The 19,514-nt window shown below is 49.6% G+C and overlaps 1 protein-coding gene across 3 annotated transcripts in view; it reads right to left on the reverse strand.

The window, feature by feature from the left end:
- Nucleotides 1-19,514, reverse strand: part of CCZ1 (CCZ1 homolog, vacuolar protein trafficking and biogenesis associated) — a 732,451-nt gene that overhangs the window by 177,248 nt on the left and 535,689 nt on the right. The gene's annotated exons all lie outside the window — the stretch shown is intronic.

The raw sequence follows: 19,514 nt of genomic DNA on the forward strand, positions 1-19,514 counted from the left end.
GCGTTAGTACAGTTGTATCCAAGCAGATATGTATCAGACAAGCTCATAAGCATCCATGCGCCTTCTCTCAGATGGGAGGAAGGGTGGACGCATGTGAATCTAAGCAGATACAAGCATCAGAAATACGATTACGGCGAGTTATGTATCCCTTCTCAGGCATGTGGAATCTGCTTAGATCACATGCTGTGCATAGATTAGCGAGCAGTGTTAGAAGAAGGTGGTGGGATGTGAGAAGGTTCATGGGCGAACAGATGTCTTAGAATCGCTTGTCCCACCTGTGTATCTGTCTTGGAACGAGTGTCAATGCAGTAATGCTGAGTGAAAGTATGTACTGAACTCCATGTAGTTGCTTTGCAAATGTGGTCTAGAGGGACATTTGCAATGAAAGCCAGAGTGGCTCCTGTGCTCCTTGTGGAGTGAGATCTGGGTGTAAAAGGCAGTGTTTTGTTTGATAGGTAATAGCACAATTGTATACATCTGACTATCCACCTGGAGATGGCATTCTTTGAAATGCAGTCTCCTCTGCCTGGTGCTATGGAGACAAACAGTTGATCTGTTTTTCTTAGCGGTTTGTTCTTGTCTACATTTTAAAGGACTGTCCCCCTCACATCCAGTGTGTGAGTTTTACCTCAGCTGAGCTGGTCGGTTCCTGAAAGAAAACCAGTAGCTCAATAGACTGGTTTACGTGAAATTTACAAATGAACTTAGGGGAGAACCTAGGGTGAATACATAAAACCAACTTGTCCTTGTCTATAACAAAGAAAGGATCCTGCACTGAAAATGCTTGTATTTCACTAACTCTTCCTCTGGAAGTGATATCCACTAAGAAGGCAGTTTTGTAAGTTAGGTGTTTTAAGACTAGACTTATGCATCAGTTCGAAAGGAGGTCCCATGAGCTTAGCGAGTACAACATAGAGCTCCCATCCTGGCGGCAGATTGGAAATTGGAGGGTGAAGTCTTTTTACCCCCTCCATGAATGCTTTGATGACAGGCACCTTCCACCATGAGACCTTATATGGGGATGAGGTGTAGGCTGACAATGCCGCCAGTTGGACCTTTAAAGAGTTGAATACTAACCCTGAATCTAGCAAGTGGAGCACATAGGTTAGAAAGTGGGATGGAGTACATTCTATGGGGTTCATTTGTTTAGAATGGCAGCAAATTACAAATCTCCTCCACTTGTCGAAATAACAGTGCCTATTGTTAGGCTTTCTTGCTTCCTTCAAGATATCCATACACCTCTGTGGTAGATTAAGATGTCCGAACTCTATGACTTCAGGAGCCATGCAGCCAAGTTTATTGAGTGAGGTTGAGGGTGCACTGTTAGCCCTCCGTGCTGAGTGAGCAGATTGGACGGGCACGGGAGCTTGTTGGGATCGCACATCGCCAGGTTGCGCAGATGTGGATACCAGGGTTGTTTTGCCCACATAGGAGCAACTAGGAGGAGCATCCTTGTGGATCTTGTTGACCACCTTCTTCATGAGAGGTGTCGGTGGAAAAGCGTAAGCAAATTTCCCTGACCAGTTCATCCATAGGAAGTTCCACTTGGAGCCTGGCTGGGGGAAACTGGACGCACAGTCTGGGCATTGACTGTTTTCGCTTGTAGGGAACAAGTCTATTGTGGGGTAACCCCATTGAGAGAAGAGGTGTTCTACGACCCCTTTGTGTAGTCTCCATTTGTGTTCCTCTGGTAGGGGATCTCTGCTCAGTGAGTCTGCCTGAGAGTTGAGTTCCCCTGGAATGTGCTGTGATGATATGAATATCTTCCGTTTGAGTGCCCATCTCCAAATTTGTTTCGCAAACCTGGACAGATTTGGAGAACGTGTGGCCCCCTGTTTGTTGATGTAGAACATCGCTGTAGTGCTGTCTGTTCGTACTTGCACAGATTGGTTCGCTAGGTGAAACTCAAATGCCTGGAGGGCTTTGAATACTGCCAGTAGTTCTAGCAGATTGATGTGGCTCTGAGCAGCTGCCCGAGACCAAAGACCCTCCACTGTGTGGTGAAGGTAATGAGCCACCCACCCAGCGAGTGAGGCGTCTGTCGTGACAATCGCTTGTACTTCTGGATCGCGGAAGGGTTTCCCCTTCAGCAGGTTTTCTCTCGTCCACCAGCGAAGATTTTGAACTAGTGTTGGATCGTACCACTGACCACTTGCCTGAGACCATTGTTTTGCCAACCACTCCTGCATGGGTCGCATGCACAGGCGCCCGTGTGGTACCAGGTAAATGCAAGATGCCATCATGCCTAGCACAAGCAAAGCTTTGCGCACCCTTATCTGGCGGCCGGCCTGATAATGAGGTATTTGCAGTAACATTTTTTGGACTCTTTCCTCTGACAGAAAGACCAACCCCCTCTTCTGTGTTTAAGATAGCTCCTAGGAACTGTTTGGTTGTGCTTGGCACTAGGCTTGATTTTTTCTTGTTGATGGAGAAGCCCAATTGAAAGAGAAGGTTGATAGTTCTTTGAATGTTTTACCTGCAAATTAGGGAAGACTCTCCTGTAATCAGCCAGTCGTCCAGGTAAGGGTACACTGGGATTGCCTCCCTGCGCAGGTGTGCTACCACCACCGCCAGTGCCTTTGTGAATACCCTTGTAGCAGATGCTATTCCGAAGCGCAGCACTTTGAATTTTTAGTGCTGGTTCGCTATCTTGAAACTCAAGAATCTTCTGTGCGCTGGGAACATTGAAATATGAAAATAAGCATCTTTCATATCCAGTTGTGAAGAGGTGCCGGCAGCGGCCTTGGGAAAAGCCACCAACTCGCACACATCGGACGAACTCGGCGAACCTGACGGGAGCGGAGCCGCCCCAGCAGAACACTACGGCGGGGTTAGCTACTCACCTTACTGGAGTCGCCGACCCGGACTGGGAAGGGGGCGGGAACCTTGTCAGGATACAGGCCGCGGCCCGCGGCCGAGGAGGAGTAAGAACCCCGACATCAGGGGCCACCCCTATGTACCCAAGTCCCGGCGCCGCATGGATGCCGCCGACGGAAACAGTCCCCATGCTTCAGGAACAGTCCCCATGCTACAGGGGCAGGCGAAACTGATGGCAGGGAAACCCGGTCTTAAGGGAGGCGGGGCCAAACCTTCCCAACCAATAACAGACGAGCTAGGCAAGACGTCTGCTCATTGGTGGGGATTTGAACCCAGTGAAGCATATAAAGGCCCGCCTTTTCTAAACAAGGCTGTCTGTTATTTTCACAGGACACCGAGGAGCACGCAGGCAACCCCGAGTGGTGGGCCTACCCAGATAACCCGAGTTAGAGGACCACAGCCTTATCCCAAGGGCAATTGGGGAAGGAAAAACCCCACGGTGAAGCAACCGCCAGAACTTTCAGTTTATTATTGATTTACCACACCTCAGTTATTGACACCTTCCTGATCAACCATACGGCAATAATAAAGATTATTGCAGCACAAGTTTTGTCTCCTGTCTTTCATTTCCACACCAGTGTTGCCATGTAATCCCCCTTTTTTAGTAGAGGGATTACCTCTTGTAGAGTAGTCATTCAGAATTTATGAGGCTCAACATATTTGTTTGCAGGGCGAAAATCTAATACTGGGCGCATTGTTAGATCTTTCTTTGACACAAGGAAGTGGAATAAATACCCTTGTTTGCCTGGTTGGCCGGGACGATTTCGATGGCGTCCTTTAGGAGAAGCGTGGCGATTTCCTCGAGGAGGATGCACTGGTCTTCTTTGGTGTGGGTCTTTTGGCATGGGGGGTGGTTCCAGGGTCGGTCGAGTAGCTCTATACAATATCCGCTGCTACGGTGGACAGCACCCTTCTGTCTGAGATGATTCTCTCTCATGCTTGGGGAAAGTTGGAAATGCGCCCCCCTACTGGAGAGGCATGGGAGGACACCTGAAGCAGGATGTCACTGCTTCTGAGATGGGGTACCATCTCTGGAGGAGTGACCCCTTCCCCAACCCTGTGATCTGCACGGTCTTCTCTGGTAATTTTGAGAGGCTTGGCCTTGATTGTTCCCGCACGCTGTTCCCTGACCTTAGTTATAGCTCGAACCCCTCTGGGAAAAATTGTCTGTGTGAGCGATGAAAAAATTCCAGTTTCCCCTTTGTCCAGGAGGTGTATTGGTCAGTTGTCCCAATTACTTCAGTGTGTCATATTCTTCATTTGCTGTCTTCAAGGAGTCCTCGACGGCCTTGCCAAAGAGAACATTAGGCTCGACAGGCATGTTAATGAGAGTAGCCCGAGTCTCTGGTCTAAAAACAGATTGGCGTAACCACACGTGATGCTTAATAATGGTACCCCTCAGCTATGATTCTGCCGGTGTTGTTGGCAGCGTCAAGACTGCTCTTAAGCAAGCAGCTGGAAACTGTCCTAACTTCTGAAGCCACCAGTGCTAATTTAGACTTGAGGGGTTCCAGGGCTGATGAGAGTAATGCTGAGACCTTGTCCCATTTATGGCAGTTAAAACTGGCTAATAGAGTAGAGTTATTAGCTATTCTGGTCTGGAAAGCAGCAAGAGGCAACCTTTCTGCCCATAGTGTAAAGCCTTACTTTCCTTGTCTGGAGGAGCCTCAGAGGAGGCTAGAGGAGTACCTGCCCTCTTCCTTGTCGTAGTAACGACGAGCGAGTCAGGTTTTAGTTGGCCCCTGATATACAGAGGGCCAGATGGGGCAGGCCTGAAAATTTTTTATATGCAGGGGTTCACCGCCCTTGTCTGATTTGGTGTTTTTAGCGAGGGCTGTACCTTTCACTGGACAGATTTAAGCAGGGAAATAAATTGAGACACAGCCTTTTTATCTCCAAGGATCTCGTCAACAAAATCCTTGTCCTGTAGATCTTCTTGAGTAGATATTTAGAAGTGCTTGGCCACTTTAACAAGTACTTTGTTTAAAAGAGGCTGATTATCTATGGGTGAGTCTACCACCAGGGGGTCATTATCCACTGGGGTGTCGATGCTGTACATGACAGTATCTGGGTCACCCTCATTGTCCTCATTATCTACATAATAAGGGTCTGCGGCCTCCTGACTATATAGATCCTCATGATCCGTGTCATATAGCTCAATGATGGTGGGATGTTGCACTGGCTCACTGGGGCGAGACCTTTTAGCAGGGGATAGAACAGGGTTTAGAGACCCAGAGGCCTTTGTTGTGGGAGGTGTGGAGTGAAAATTTGCGAAGTAGTTAGGGTCTTTTGCATACAAATTTGCCATGAAAGACATTCTCCTAATGACCCTATCTATATCCTCAGATGACCATTGGGCAGAACTAGGATAACCCTTTTGTTGAGGTGGGAGACCCAAATCTTCTGGAGTGGGTGGGAGTATAGTAGAAGGCCTAGCCTTTTTCTTTAGGGCTGAAGATAGGGAATCCTGTACCTGAGGTTCCTTACTCTTGTGAGGGGCCTTACGTGATTTATTTCCATGAGGGGTCTTGGAAGAACTCTTCCTAGACTCCTTTGGGACGTGCTTTTCTATTAGATGGGCTAGTTCCACCTGTTTGGGCTGTTTTACCGATTTCAACGTAGGACGTTGAATCTCGGTTACGGGCCTTTCCGAAGTCTCGTCATCTGATTCGCGATCTTCGGGAATATCTTTATCCACGACGTCTGATCTGTCTTTCGACAGTCGGGATTTGTCATGAGGCAATCTCGATCTGGAGTGGCCAAAGGACAAAGAATCCACAGACCTTTCCCTAGACGTCATGAGATGCCGTTTGCTCGACACGTGTGTCGAGTCTCGGCGGTGGGTTGTGTGTTTGGTGTGGGGGGTAGTGTCAGGGCTTCCGCCGCCGGTTGTTGTCCCTGTAACAGAACCGCCGGCCTGTACGTTGGGGTCGGGGGCCTGCGTCTGGGAAACCCTGTCGCCTTTGGATACCGCAGCGCTGCTGCCGTCGCTGAAGGCGCCCTCCTCTTCCATGGCCACGAGCGGCCTGGCGTAATGGGCCCAGCGTTTAGTAGATCCGTCCTTCAAAGACTTGGGCTTGAAGAGTCTGCACGCTCAACAAGAACCCTCAACGTGGTCTCGAGGGAGTCACAGGTTACAGACAAGGGGCCTCATTATGACCCTGGCGGAACGGGTTAAACGGCGCCGTAAAAGGCTGCGGTGCCGTTCAACCCGTTCCGCCACATTACGAGGTCCCCTCGCGGGACACGTTAAGCACGCCTGGAAAAACCAGGCGTGCATACCGGTCCCGCGAGTGGAAGAGGGAGCAAACAACGGGCCATCTCGTAATGGCCCGTTGTTTACTCCCTCTCCCATTCCAATTCAGCCCAATGGGGGCTGAAATGGGAATGGGGATGAACCGTGTCCGTGTCCTCGAGTGAGGAATTATCGGGCCATCCGAACTCGGAATGGTCCGGTAAGTCCTCATTCCGAGGACACGGACACGGATACGGTTTTGCCGGCAGCCATGCCGCAAATTGCGGCATGGCTACCGGCATAACTTGTAATGAGTGCCAAGGTGTTTATCGACCCACTGGAATTTCTTGTTGCACTTAGGGCAAAATTTAAAGGGGGTCCTGTCCATAACGGAATGACATGACAGCTAGGCGAATGTAGTTTACAAGAAAGGGTATATATATTCTAAGATGACCCCCCCCCCTCTCTCCCTACTGTGTGGGCCGAAGCCTGTAGCGGCCTTCCAAGGCCGGAACGGATATGTCGATGGAGTCTTTCGGCTGTCGGTTCTTGTTCTTCACCGGCGTTGTGCGTCTCGATAGTTCTTCTTACTATCCTTTACCATCACCGACTATCATTAATTTGATAATAATAAATGGCGATAAGCCGAATGAGGAACTCCACTATAAGCGTCCGTCTATGATGGCAGAAAAAAACAATCTGTGGGACATCGACGCGTGCAGGGTCATGGGTACAGTGGACGTCACACTAGAGATAGTATCACTGGCACGCCCTGTAGACGTCCCTTTTTGAGTTTCGAAAACAACTAATACTCTGTAGCTTCCACTAGATGTCGGCCTATGCACAGCATGTGATCTAAGCAAATGCCACAAGCCTCAGAATATATATATATATATATATATATATATATATATATATATATATATATATATATATATATGGGATACATTAATCACCCTAATCGTATTTCTGATGCTTGTATCTGCTTAGATTCACATGCTGTGCATAGGCCGACATCTAGTGGAAGCTGCGGAGTATTACAGTTTGTTTTTTCGAAATTCGAAAATGGGCGTCGACACAGGCGTGCCAGTAATATTATCCCTAGTGTGACGTCCACTGTACCCAAGATCCCTCACGCGTCTAGGATCCTCAGATTGTATTTTTTCTGACATGAGGAAGCATGAGGAGTAGCGTGAGTACAGATAATCCAAGCAGATAGACAGAAAGGTAAGACTACAAGCAATCATGCGCCTTCTCTCGGAGGGGAGGAAGGGTGGGTCGCATGTGAATCTAAGCAGATACAAGCATCAGAAATACGATTACGGTGAGTAATGTATCCCTTCTGAGGCTTGTGGAATCTGCTTAGATCACATGCTGTGCACAGATTAGCGAGCAGTACCAGAAGAAGGAGGTGGGATGTGAGAAGGGTCATGAGCAAACAGGTGTCTTAGAACCGCTTGTCCCACTTGTGTACCTGTCTTGGAATGAGTGTCAATGCAGTAATGCTGAGTAAAAGTGTGAATAGAGCTCCAGGTAGCTGCCTTGCAAATGGTGTCGAGGGGAACATTTGCAATGAAAGCCAGAGTGGCCCCAATGCCTCTAGTAGAATGGGCCCTTGGCGTAAAAGGCAGAGTTTTTTCAGAAAGAGAGTAACACAGCTGTATACAGTTGATAATCCACTTCGAGATCGCGCCTTTAGAGACGCGAACCCCCTCTCTGCCTGTAGCTACGGAGACAAACAGTTGATCTGTTTTCCTTAGCGGTCTGGTTTTATTTACATAGTAGAGGACCGCCCTACGCACATCAAGGGTGTGTAGTTTCACCTCAGCTGAGCTTTGCGGGTTCTGGAAGAAAGCCGGAAGCTCGATGGACTGGTTTACATGGAATTTAGATATAAATTTAGGTGAGAACCTAGGGTGTGTGCGTAAAACCAGTTTGTCTTTGTGGATAGTAAAGAAAGGATCCTGCACTGACAGAGCCTGAATTTCACTGACCCTTCTTATAGAGGTAATGGCTACTAAGAAGGCCGTTTTATAAGTCAGGTGTTTGAGACTACTTTTATGCATGGGTTCGAAAGGGGGGCCCATGAGCTTAGCTAGCACCACATTGAGGTCCCATCCTGGCGGTGGGTTCGAAATAGGAGGGTGAAGTCTCTTTACTCCTTCCATGAAGGCTTTAACTACTGGTACTTTCCACCACGATACTTTGTTATGGGATGTAGTGTAAGCCGAGAGGGCTGCCAGGTGTACCTTCAGAGAGTTAAAAACCAAACCTGCGTCCAGCAGGTGGAGCATGTATGTTACAACGTTGGAAGGAGTGCAATCAACTGGGTTGATTTGTTTGTTCTGGCACCAAATAACAAATCTCTTCCACTTGTCAAAGTAACAGTGCCTTGTGTTTGGTTTCCTGGATTCTTTTAGGATGTCCATACACCTCTGTGGTAATTTGAGATGCCCAAACTCTATGACCTCAGGAGCCATGCTGCCAGGTTCATTGAGTTGGGTTCCTGGTGCACTGTTTGACCTTGTTGCTGGGACAGTAGGTTGTACCAGGCTGGGAGTTTGATGGGTTCGCACACCGCCATCCTGCGTAGGTGTGGAAACCATGGTTGTCTCGCCCACATGGGAGCAACTAGGATGAGCGTCATCGATTCCTTGTTCATCTTGTACACCACCTTCCTGATGAGAGGAGTTGGTGGAAAAGCGTACGCAAACATCCCTGACCAGTTCATCCACAGGGCGTTCCCTTGGGAGTCTGGTTGGGGGAACCTGGATGCAAATCTTGGGCATTGTTTGTTTTCGCTTGTGGCGAATAGGTCTATAGTGGGGAAACCCCACTGAGAGAAGAGATCTTCTACGATATCTCTGTGAAGGACCCATTCGTGTTCTTCTGGGAGGGAGTCTCTGCTTAGGGCATCCGCTAGGGAATTGAGCTCCACTGGAACATGTTGTGATGACAGGAAGATGTTCCGTCTGAGTGCCCATATCGAGATTTTCTGGGCAAGCTTGGACAGATTTGGCGAACGAGTCCCTCCTTGTTTGTTCAGATAGAACATGGCTGTCGTGCTGTCCGTCTGGATCTGCACTGACAAGTTTAGCAGATGGGGCTCGAACGCCCGAAGCGCTCGGAATACTGCCAGAAGCTCTAGCAGGTTGATGTGGTTCTGGGCTACTGAGTGAGACCAGAGACCCTGAGCTGTGTGGTGGAGATGGTGAGCTCCCCACCCAGTCAGGCATGCATCTGTAGTCACCACTGCCTGTACTTCAGGATCGTAAAAGGGTTTTCCCCTTGCGAGATTCTCTCTTGTCCACCAGTGTAAGCTCTGTACGAGTGTTGGCGAAACGACCACTAGATCGTCCCACTGACCACTTGCCTGAGACCACTGTTTCGCCAACTATTCCTGCATGGGACGCATGCGCAGACGCGCGTGGGGGACCAGGTAAATGCATGACGCCATCATGCCCAGTAACCGCATTGCTTTGCGTACCGTTATTTGTTGACCTGACTGATAATGTGGGATTTGCAGTAGTATATTCCGAATTCTCTCTTCCGAAGGGAAGGTCAACCCTTTCTGAGTATCTAGGATTGCTCCTAGGAACTGTTTTGAGGTGCTTGGCACCAGACTTGACTTCTTCTCGTTGATAGAGAAGCCTAATTCGTGGAGGAGGTCGATAGTCCTCTGAATGTTTGACCTGCAAATTCCTGGGGTTTCCCCCGTTATGAGCCAGTCGTCCAGATAAGGGTACACTGGGATTGCCTCCCTGCGTAGGTATGCAGCTGCCACCGCCAGTACCTTGGTGAATACCCTTGGTGCTGAAGCTATCCCGAAGGGCAGTACCTTGAATTGGTAGTGGCGACTGTCCACCTTGAAGCGCAAGTATTTTCTGTGCGCTGGGAGCATGGAAATATGAAAATAAGCATCTTTCATATCCAAGGTTGCCATGTAATCCCCATTTTTTAGGAGGGGGATTACCTCTTGTAGCGTGGTCATACGGAATTTTTGGGGCTTGACATACTTGTTGGCAGGCCGTAAGTCCAATACTGGGCGCATTGTCAAATCTTTCTTTGGCACAAGGAAGTAAGTTGAATAGATACCCTTGTTTACCTGGTGTCCTGTGACGAGTTCTATCGCGTCCTTTTCTAGCAGAATGGCGATCTCCTCGAGAAGGATCTTCTGATGTTCTAAGGAGTGTATTCTTTGTCGTGGAGGGTGGTTCCGGGGACGCTGCAGTAATTCTATACAATATCCTGTGGACACTGTTGACAGCACCCATCTGTCTGAGGTGATCCCTTCCCAAGCCTGGGTGAAGTTGGAAATGCGTCCCCCTACTGGGGTTGCGTGAGAAGGGACCCTGAACTGAGCGTCACTGCTTTGGTGGAGGCGTGCCACCTCCCTTGTTGGGGCTGCCTCTGCCTCTTCCACGACCTCTCTTGTTACCCCTGCCGTAACTCTGGGTAGACTGCTGGTTGTTGTTCCATTGTGTACCCTGTCCTTGGGCATAGTTGCCTCTTTGTGAATTTTGGCCGCGTGGGCGACGAAAATTACTGTTCCCCCTCTGGTTAGGGGGTTTGTTGGTAAGCTGGCCAAGGGATTTGAGAGTCTCGTATTCGTCCAAGGCATTTTTAAGTGCGTCTTCGACCGCTTTCCCAAACAATAGATCGGGTTCCACCGGCTTGTCTATTAATGAAGCCTGGGTTTCTGTTTTGAACCCCGACTGCCGTAACCACGCATGTCTCTTGATAACAGTACCTTCTGCTATCAATCTTCCTGCGTTGTCCGCGGCGTCGAAAGTTGCTTTTAATATGCAACCAGACACGGCTCTCCCTTCTGTCGAGATCCGAGCCAAGTGGCCCTTTAACGGTTCAGGAGCAGAGGCTATGAGCACCGCGACCTCTTCCCATTGGTGGCAGTTGTAACTTGCCAACAGGGTGGTGGAGTTTGCAATCCTTGCTTTGTAGGCGGACGTTGAGGCTACCTTCCTGCCAAACCCGTACAGTTTTTTGCTCTCCTTGTCGGGAGGAGCTTCTGACGACGATAAAGGTGTCGCAGCCCTCTTCCGAGTGTTGGTAACCACTAGGGAGTCTGGTTTAAGATGTCCTCTTATATAAAGAGGGTCAGACTGGGCTGCCCGAAAAAGTTTTTCAACTCTGGGGTTGACGGCTCTGGTGAGGTTAGGATTCACCGGGATGGATCTATTCTACGTTGGATGGATTTAAGGATAGGGATGGTCTGAGCGACCGGCCTCCTCTCTCCCACCAACTCTTCTGCGAAGTCCCTTTCCTCCTGTACACCGTGGGTGTCAATGTGAAAGTGTTCTGCTGCGCGAGCGAGAACTTCATTAAGGAGGGGCTGGTTATCAACTGGCGAGTCGGTAACTGGGGCTTCGCTCTCTACCGGGGAATCTACTCTGTAAATTTCCTGCTCATCTTCTACCTCCTCCAGGTCCTCATCATCCGCATAGTATTCAGTCCCGGTTTGTTCCTCCATAATTTCAGACTCCTGGTCCCTTTCAGGGAAAGGCTGTCCTTGGTATCTGGGGTGTGGAGTAGAGTATGGAGTAGAATAATGCTGCACCTCTAAGGTTTCAGGTCTTTCGAACCGGGCCTTTTTACTTAGGGGGATAGGATCAGAGGAGCCTGAGGGTGTGGCCCCTTGAGGGTCATACGAAAGGAAATGTTCTGGGTTTTTGTCATAAAAATCAGCTAAGGAAGACATCCTTGACATTCCAGTAGATTTGTGTTTGTCTGTCTGCTTAGGAGTGGAAGGCTGTGCTTTCCGCTGTTTCCCTCCCTCCCCGTGCGTGGAAAAATGCTTTCCCTGCCCCTTGGAGGCCCCAGAGACTTTCGATGCCTGGCGTCGAGGGTCGGGAGAGGTATCTGTGTGTTTCGAGCGTGGGGCCTCGCTGGTGTTAACTGCAGCCTCGGTCTCCTGGAGCGCGGCCTGGGGGTGGAAGTCGTCTTCGTCTTCCGACGATCGAACTTCCGTTAATCTAGGGAGCGAGGCACTCTTGGCAAGAGTGGATGATTGCCTTGCGTCATGAGGCGATCTCGATCGAGAGCGCCCAGAGGACACCGAGTCGGACCGTTCTATCTGTGCCTCTTTCCGAGAAGTCGACGTCGTCGAGGTTCGGTTGGACTTAGTGTGCTTTGTGTGTGTAGGGTGTGTAGCGCTTGCGTCGCCGGGGGTCTTCCCCATAGCCGCCCTGCCGGACAACCTTCCGAGGTCGGGGACCTGCGCTCGGCAGTCTTTCGACGCCGTAATGCCCTCGCCGTCCGAAAGTACGGCGTCACTGCCATCGCTGAAGGTGCCCTCCGCTGCCATGGCCGCCTGCCTGGCGTGGTGGGCCCAACGCTTTGTCGAACGGTCCTTAAGTGTCTTAGGCTTAAACCTACTACACGCTCTGCAGTTCGCTTCGGGGTGGTCCCTCGGCAAGCAGAGATTGCACGTGGCGTGCCTGTCGACCCAAGGGTATTTGCGGTTGCACTTGGGGCAGAATTGGAAAGGGGTACCCTCCATACGCACCTTGAGGCAGCGGGCTGGTAAGTGTAGGAAATATATAAGGTGTACCTATATACCAAGAGTGAAGAGTATGTACCACCCCCCACTCTCCCTTCTTGCAGGGCCGAGGCCAGCGGCCTACTAGGCCCGGGCCGAGGCCAGCGGCCTTCCGAGGCCCAGATCCGTCGTGCAGCAGCCGACGGTCAATGTCTTCTCCAGCCGTGGTCGAGTGTCGACGTTGGGTTGGGGAAGGATGTCAATAAATAATTTTTAACTTCAATAATTAGCAAAAGTATGGCTAAGGCCAGGGGACTCCGCAAGATGCTTCCGACCAGTATGGCGGAAAAAAACAATCTGAGGATCCTAGACGCGTGAGGGATCTTGGGTACAGTGGACGTCACACTAGGGATAGTATTACTGGCACGCCTGTGTCGACGCCCATTTTCGAGTTTCGAAAAAACAAACTGTAATACTCCGCAGCTTCCACTAGATGTCGGCCTATGCACAGCATGTGATCTAAGCAGATTCCACAAGCCTCAGAAATATATATATATATATATCATACATTACTTACCGTAATCTTATTTTTGATGCTTTAATCTGCTTTGAGTCCCATAATGTGCAAGCAGTAGGTGCAAAGTTCTGCATTCTTGTTTTTGAGTTTCAAAAAGGGACGTCAATAGGGCGTGCTTGCCATACTATCCCTGTGTGACGTGGATTGTACCCACGATCCTTCATGCATCAAGGTCTCTCTGATTGTTTTGTTCCTGACAAGAGGGAGCATGAAGTATGTGTGAGTACAGAAGGTAAAGAAGGTGTTAGCCGTGTATGTGTATGTGAGGAAGGGTGGGCCCAAGTGAACTTAAGCAGATACAAGCATCAGAAATATGATTATGTTAAGTAATGTATGCCTTCTGAGGCTTGTGAATCTGCTTAGAATCACATGCTGTGCAGTACCAGGAGATGGTTGTGGAATGTTAGAAGGTACAGCATCAAAAAGAAGTTTTAACACTCTATCCCCCCCTCTTTATCCCCCTCATCACTCCTCTCTCATGGAGTGATCGCTTTCTCCTTTCCTCCCATCTCTCCCTCTCTACCCTTCAGGCCAAGTCAACTCTAGCACTGCCACCTACCTTCTCGGTCATCCGACCCATGAAGCATGTGTCAGTTGAGGTTTTCGCCGCCACTTTCTCTCCCCCCCTCCTCTGGCTGACTCACATCCTGACACAGCCCTTTCCATGCTCCACTCTTCTATCTCTCATACTTTTGATTTTGTTGCCCTTGTCTGTCATGAGGATCCGCTTGAAGCCCAAAGCCAAGTGCAACTCCTGGTATGACTCTGACCTCATCACCCTTAAACGCAAGTGCAGGGTGGCTGAGAGGAAATGTTAGCTTCTTGTGCATCCTCTGACAAACTGGCCTGCCGCTTGCTCCAAAGGCAATACGGCTCTCTGTCCGCACTAAGAGGAGAGCCTACATCCAAGCCTGTGTCTTTGCTGCATCTAACAACTCGGTCGAACTCTTTAAAATCTGCAAGGAGCTGGCTAATCGTGCTGCAGTATCTACCTCTCCTGTGCCTTCACAGGCCCTCTGCACGGCCTTGGCTTCTCATTTCATCTCTAAAACCCAGGACATCCTATCCACCTTCTCGTCCTCTCCTTGTCCTCCCGCTACTCTCTCCTCTACCTCCAGCCGCCCTGTGGCCACCTCTCCTCCCTCTTTCTCTTCCTTTCCTCTGTTCTGCCCTGACAAGGTTTCTAGACAAGCCTGATCTGTGAAAGTCTTGTCAAAACAGGTTCTTCCCTGTTCTTCAAAAACCATCAAGGACCCCATTGACATCCCCTCTCCTGCCCTGGCTGACATCAGCAACCACTCCTTCGCCACTGGAGTCTTCCCTTCCCCGCTGGAGCACACTCTTGTGCACCTCCTTCTCAAGAAAATGTCTGCCGACCCCTCCTGCCCGGCTATCACCCGATCTCCATCACTCCTTTCCCGGGCAAACTCCTAGAAAAGCTGGACATCTCCCAGCTTAATCTTCACACTGAATTGCTTGGTTATCTCCATGACCATCAGCCTGGCTTCAGAGCAGCCAGAAGCATGGAAACTGCACTCCACAATATCCGTGAATTCCTGCTCTCTAACCTTGATTCTAATCTCCCCTCTGTCCTCATCTTACTCAATCTCTCTTCTGCCTTTGACACGGTCAACCATGCCATCCGGCTCAATTGTCTCTGTGATAACCTGGGTATCACCGATCAGGCCCTGGCCTGGCTAACGTCGTTCCTCTCTGATCGATACTCGCAGGTCCAACTTGGGTCCTTCCTTTCCTCTATCTCACTCTCTACATGTGCTGTTCCCCAGGGGTCTAACCTCTCTCCCTGGTTGTTCACCAATACCTGGCATCTCTCGCCCACCGAATTGCCGCACTCTGCTCCAACTTTCAGTGCTATGCGGATGACACTCTGTTCTTTTTCAGACTCCCCTCTGCCACCTCTTCTCTTTCTCTCATCTCTGACTGTCTGTCTACTATCCTGGAGTGGTGGTGTGAACAATCTCTGCCTTAATTCCAGTAAGAACGAGATTCTCCTCATCGGCACACCTGCACCCTCCTTTCCAGTCACTCTCTGGCCGGCCTCCCTTGGCCCTCTTCCTGCTCCCACCTGTGAGGCCAACAACCTTGGGGTCATCCCCGACTCCACCCTCTCCTTTTCTCCTCACATCTCTGATGTCTCTAAGAAGTCAAACTACCAACTGCACCTCCTCAGAGGTATTCTTCCTTTCCTCTCCTTCCCCCAGAAGCTCAGTGTCTCTAGAGCTCTGGTTCTCTCGGGGCTGGACTACTGCAACAGCCTCTTTCTAAATCTGCCTACTTCTACTCTCCACTCTCTGCAACTCATCCAAACAGTACTGCAAGACTTGTCCTTGGCCTCAACCCCAGGGATCGTATCTCTCCAGCACTGAAATCTGTGCATTGGCTCCCAGTGGCTGCAAGGATTAAGTTCAAGGCCTTCTGCATTGTCCACAAGACTTTCTGGGGTCTGGGTCCTCAATACCTCCAACTCTTCTCTTCGTAAAAACCTTCCTACTCGAACTCATTGCTCCTCCACCTTCAACTCCCTCAGGGTCAGTCGCTTCTCCAAGCAACGAGTTGGTGGTAGATCTTTCTTCGGCTGGCGCCTCCCTCTGGAACAGCCTCCCTGACTCTATGAAACTTGAGGAGAACTGTCTCCGGTTCTGGAAGCACCTCAAGTCCTTCCTCTTTGCTTCTGCCTTCTCTTTTCCTCTGCCCTGCTGATTTCCTGTCTGATACTGCACTGGTCACCTGGCTATCCTCTGATTTCAGGCCCAGGTCCCTGCCCGCCCAGTTGCACACCAGCACTGCCTCCCGGCATCCCTTGCACTTGGGTCTGTATCTGTGACCCTACAGTCCCCCTACATGCACTTCCGGACACCTGCCTTCTGCACTTACCCTTGCACCTGCCACCTGCTGCCCGCACTTCTTGTTATTGTTTTGATCCCATGTACAGCACTGCCCCCTCCCCTTTCCCCTGGCACTTTTCCCCTCCCCCGTACCCCTACTCCTGCGCTTGCGCAATCTCAATATCACTTGGCCTAGGAAGATCGTTGTCTCTGTCGTCCCTCTGTTCCCCCTTCCTTGCCTCGTCGTGCCTTGAAACACTTGTGTATAGGCACGTTACAAATTCCATATCATACCATATCATTATACTTTAACCTTTCAGCGACCGAGCATGAAGTTTCGGCTGCTGAGGTTTAGATGTAGGATCTGCCCCTCCAATTGGGAGAGGACGTCCGCTCTATGTGAAAGCCAGAGAGGGGAGATGGTCATGTCCAGAAACCTAGGTACCACGTTCTCCACCCACTCCCTCCTTCCCTGCAGCCCTCTGGCCGGCCTCGCTTGGCCCTCCTCCCACTCCCACCTGCAAGGCTAAAAACCTTGAGGGCATCTTCGTCTCTGCACTCTCCTTCTCCCCTCACATCTCTGACGTCTCTAAGAAGTCACACTACCAGCTGCACCTCCTTAGAGGTATTCTTCCTTTCCTCTCCTTCCCCCAGAAGCTCACTGTCTCCAGAGCCCTGGTCCTCTCCAAGCTGGACTACTGTAACAGCCTCCATCTAAACCTGCCTGCCTCCACTCTCCACCCTCTGCAACTATCCAGAACAGGACTGCAAGACTTGTCCTTGGCCTCAAGCCCAGGGAGCGTATCTCTCCAGGACTGAAATCCCTGCACTGGCTCCCAGTGGCTGTGAGGATTAAGTTCAAAACCCTCTGCATTGTACACAGGGCCTTCTGAGGTCTGGGGCCGCAATACCTTCAACTCTCTCTCCCTAAATACCTTCCTTCTCAAGCTCTTCGCTCATCTGTCTCCAACTTCCTTAGGGTCAGTCGCTTCTCCAAGCAACGAGTTGGTGGCAGACCACTCTCTTCGGCAGGGGCCTCTCTCTGGAACAGCCTTCCTGCCTCCCTAAAACTCGAGGAGAACCATCTACGGTTCCAGAAACACCTCAAAACCTTCCTCTTTGCTTCTGCTTTCTCTCTTCCCCCCCCTTGCTGAATTCCGGACTGAAATTGCACTGGTTACCTGGCCACCCTTTCTGATCTTTGGCCCAGGCCCCGTCAATTACCCACCTGCACTGCCTCCCTGGCAACCCCTGCACTTGGGGACCGTTTTTCTGTATCCCTTCAGTCCCCCTACCAGCACTTACGTTTGCACTTCCTTGCACTTGCTACCAGCTGTCTGTTTTACATGTCTTATTTATTCCACTTCCCATGTACTGCACTTTTCCCACTCCCTTCCCCCTGCGCACTTTCCTTTCCCCCTTTCCCATGCACTTGCGCGATCTGAATGACACCTGGCCTAGGAGAATCGTTGCCTGTCCTCCCTTGTCCCCCACCTTGCCGCGTCGCGCCTTGTAACACTTGTGTATAGGCGCGTTATAAATATCATATCATATATCATATATCATATCATATATCATATCCAGGCCCAGTCCAGAGTGATTAAGATTATCATGCACCTGGAAAGGCAGAATGGCAGGATCAGCAGGAATGATCTTGAGAAAGGACACTGACAGTCTTCGGAGCAGGTGAGGCAAAGAGCATACAATCAAGTCTCTGTCGGCTCATCCAAACGCAGCAGACTCTGATGGCGCCGGCAGAGCTGAGGCCACAGCTGTCGGAGGCTTGGCGAACATGTCGAGCATATTAAGCTGGAAAGCCTCCCATTCCTCTGGAGTAGAGGATTGGGTAATGAAAGGTACTTGAGGCGCTTGGTCATCTAGGAAAACCGCAGCTGGGCTACAGTAGTTCATGGGTCTCAGACACTGTTGCTAATGTCTTAGGGCATGACTTGCTCGTATCACCAGAGTCTGAAGTCGCTGTGCAAGAGGCCCTTTTAGAAAAGTGAACATGCAGTTAGGGTTTAGGCTTAAAGGCCACATAGGCAGAGTCATTTTAGGGACCTGCAAACAAGCAGGACATTCAGGCTTGTGCAGCTTGCATCATTTTCCAAAGAAAGTGTAGCGAAGACAAACCTCAGATCTAAGCACAGAAGATCCCTTCGGACCCACATGAATATAAGGGATACTGGTGTTTTTAGGCTGCGTCATGGCATCTCCAGGTGATCCAAGATTCCTTTATAACAATGTATGGATTAATGTATAGGTTATGTAAGAATATGTAATTTTAGGAAATACGATTTATGAATTAATTAGTCTGGTATGTGAATTGTGTTTTTCATATTTTTTTTACTGCAAGGCTTAAGTACCTTTGCTCGCACAGCGATGTTTTGGCTGTCGCAAAATGTCATGCATCTGGACTTATGTCTACCAACATTTAGCTGGTTGTTGCGCCTGTGGTGATTAGGCCACTGACCGCTGACCTAGGAGTGAGTACATGGACATGGATGATCTACAAATAGATTGATACATCAATATGTGTTGCTAAAAGCAAGCACATAAAAAGAAAAAGCTGAAATAAAATGTCCAATTGAGGATGCCAAGAAAAGAAAACATATTGAAATGATGGCTGTGTTGTGATTCTGAGCCTATCGTGGAGAGTAAGAAAAAAGAAACACAAATCAGAGGGTACACGCTTATTACACTTTATATATTTTTACCCAGTCAATGGGCCTCATTACACAGAAGGCGGTAAGGGTTAATGGTCATCGGTAATGGTACTGGTGACCGTTAACTCTTACCGCTTTACTACGAGGTCCCTTTGCGGGTTTAGCAGGCGTTAGAAACCAACCCGCAAAGGGACCAGGGTGCCAATTACAGTACCGCAATTTGCGGTACCGTAATTAGCACCTTCCCCATTCCCATTATGCCCTATGGGGCAAAAATCGGAATGGGGAAGGGCAATGGGGGAAGGGGGAATTACCGCCCCGCCAACCTTGGAATAGGGCGATAATTCCCCTTTCATTCAAGGCGGTGCCGGTATTTTACCGGCATGGACCAAGGTGCTAATAGCCAATAGCACCTTGGTCCACCGCCTACCGTGTAATGAGGCCCAAGGTATCCGTACGGCAAAAAAAGATTGTACCCTTAGTACAAAAATTGGGTTTTCCAATGCAGACCAGCTCTAGTCTTCTTATATTCGGTTGTTACACCTGCGATGGCCCGCATCCTCTTATCTTATTTGAGATTATCCTTGAGGAAAAGAGATCACCTTATGAAAAATCTTATGAATTAAACTAAAGTGTCAATGACTATCTGGAGATATACTTTTATGTTTTCATATTTTTGCATGGATCGCAGTGTCTTAATTATATTTGTGTGCATTTTTTAATCTATGGTTGTACTTTGATGGATAGCATAATCTGAAATAAAGATAAATCAATCATTAAGTAACACACACTTAATACGATTCACCAGATAGAACGG

Source organism: Ambystoma mexicanum, chromosome 2p (assembly GCF_040938575.1).
Source record: "Ambystoma mexicanum isolate Mex_15411 chromosome 2p, UKY_AmexF1_1, whole genome shotgun sequence".
Lineage (NCBI taxonomy): Eukaryota > Metazoa > Chordata > Amphibia > Caudata > Ambystomatidae > Ambystoma > Ambystoma mexicanum.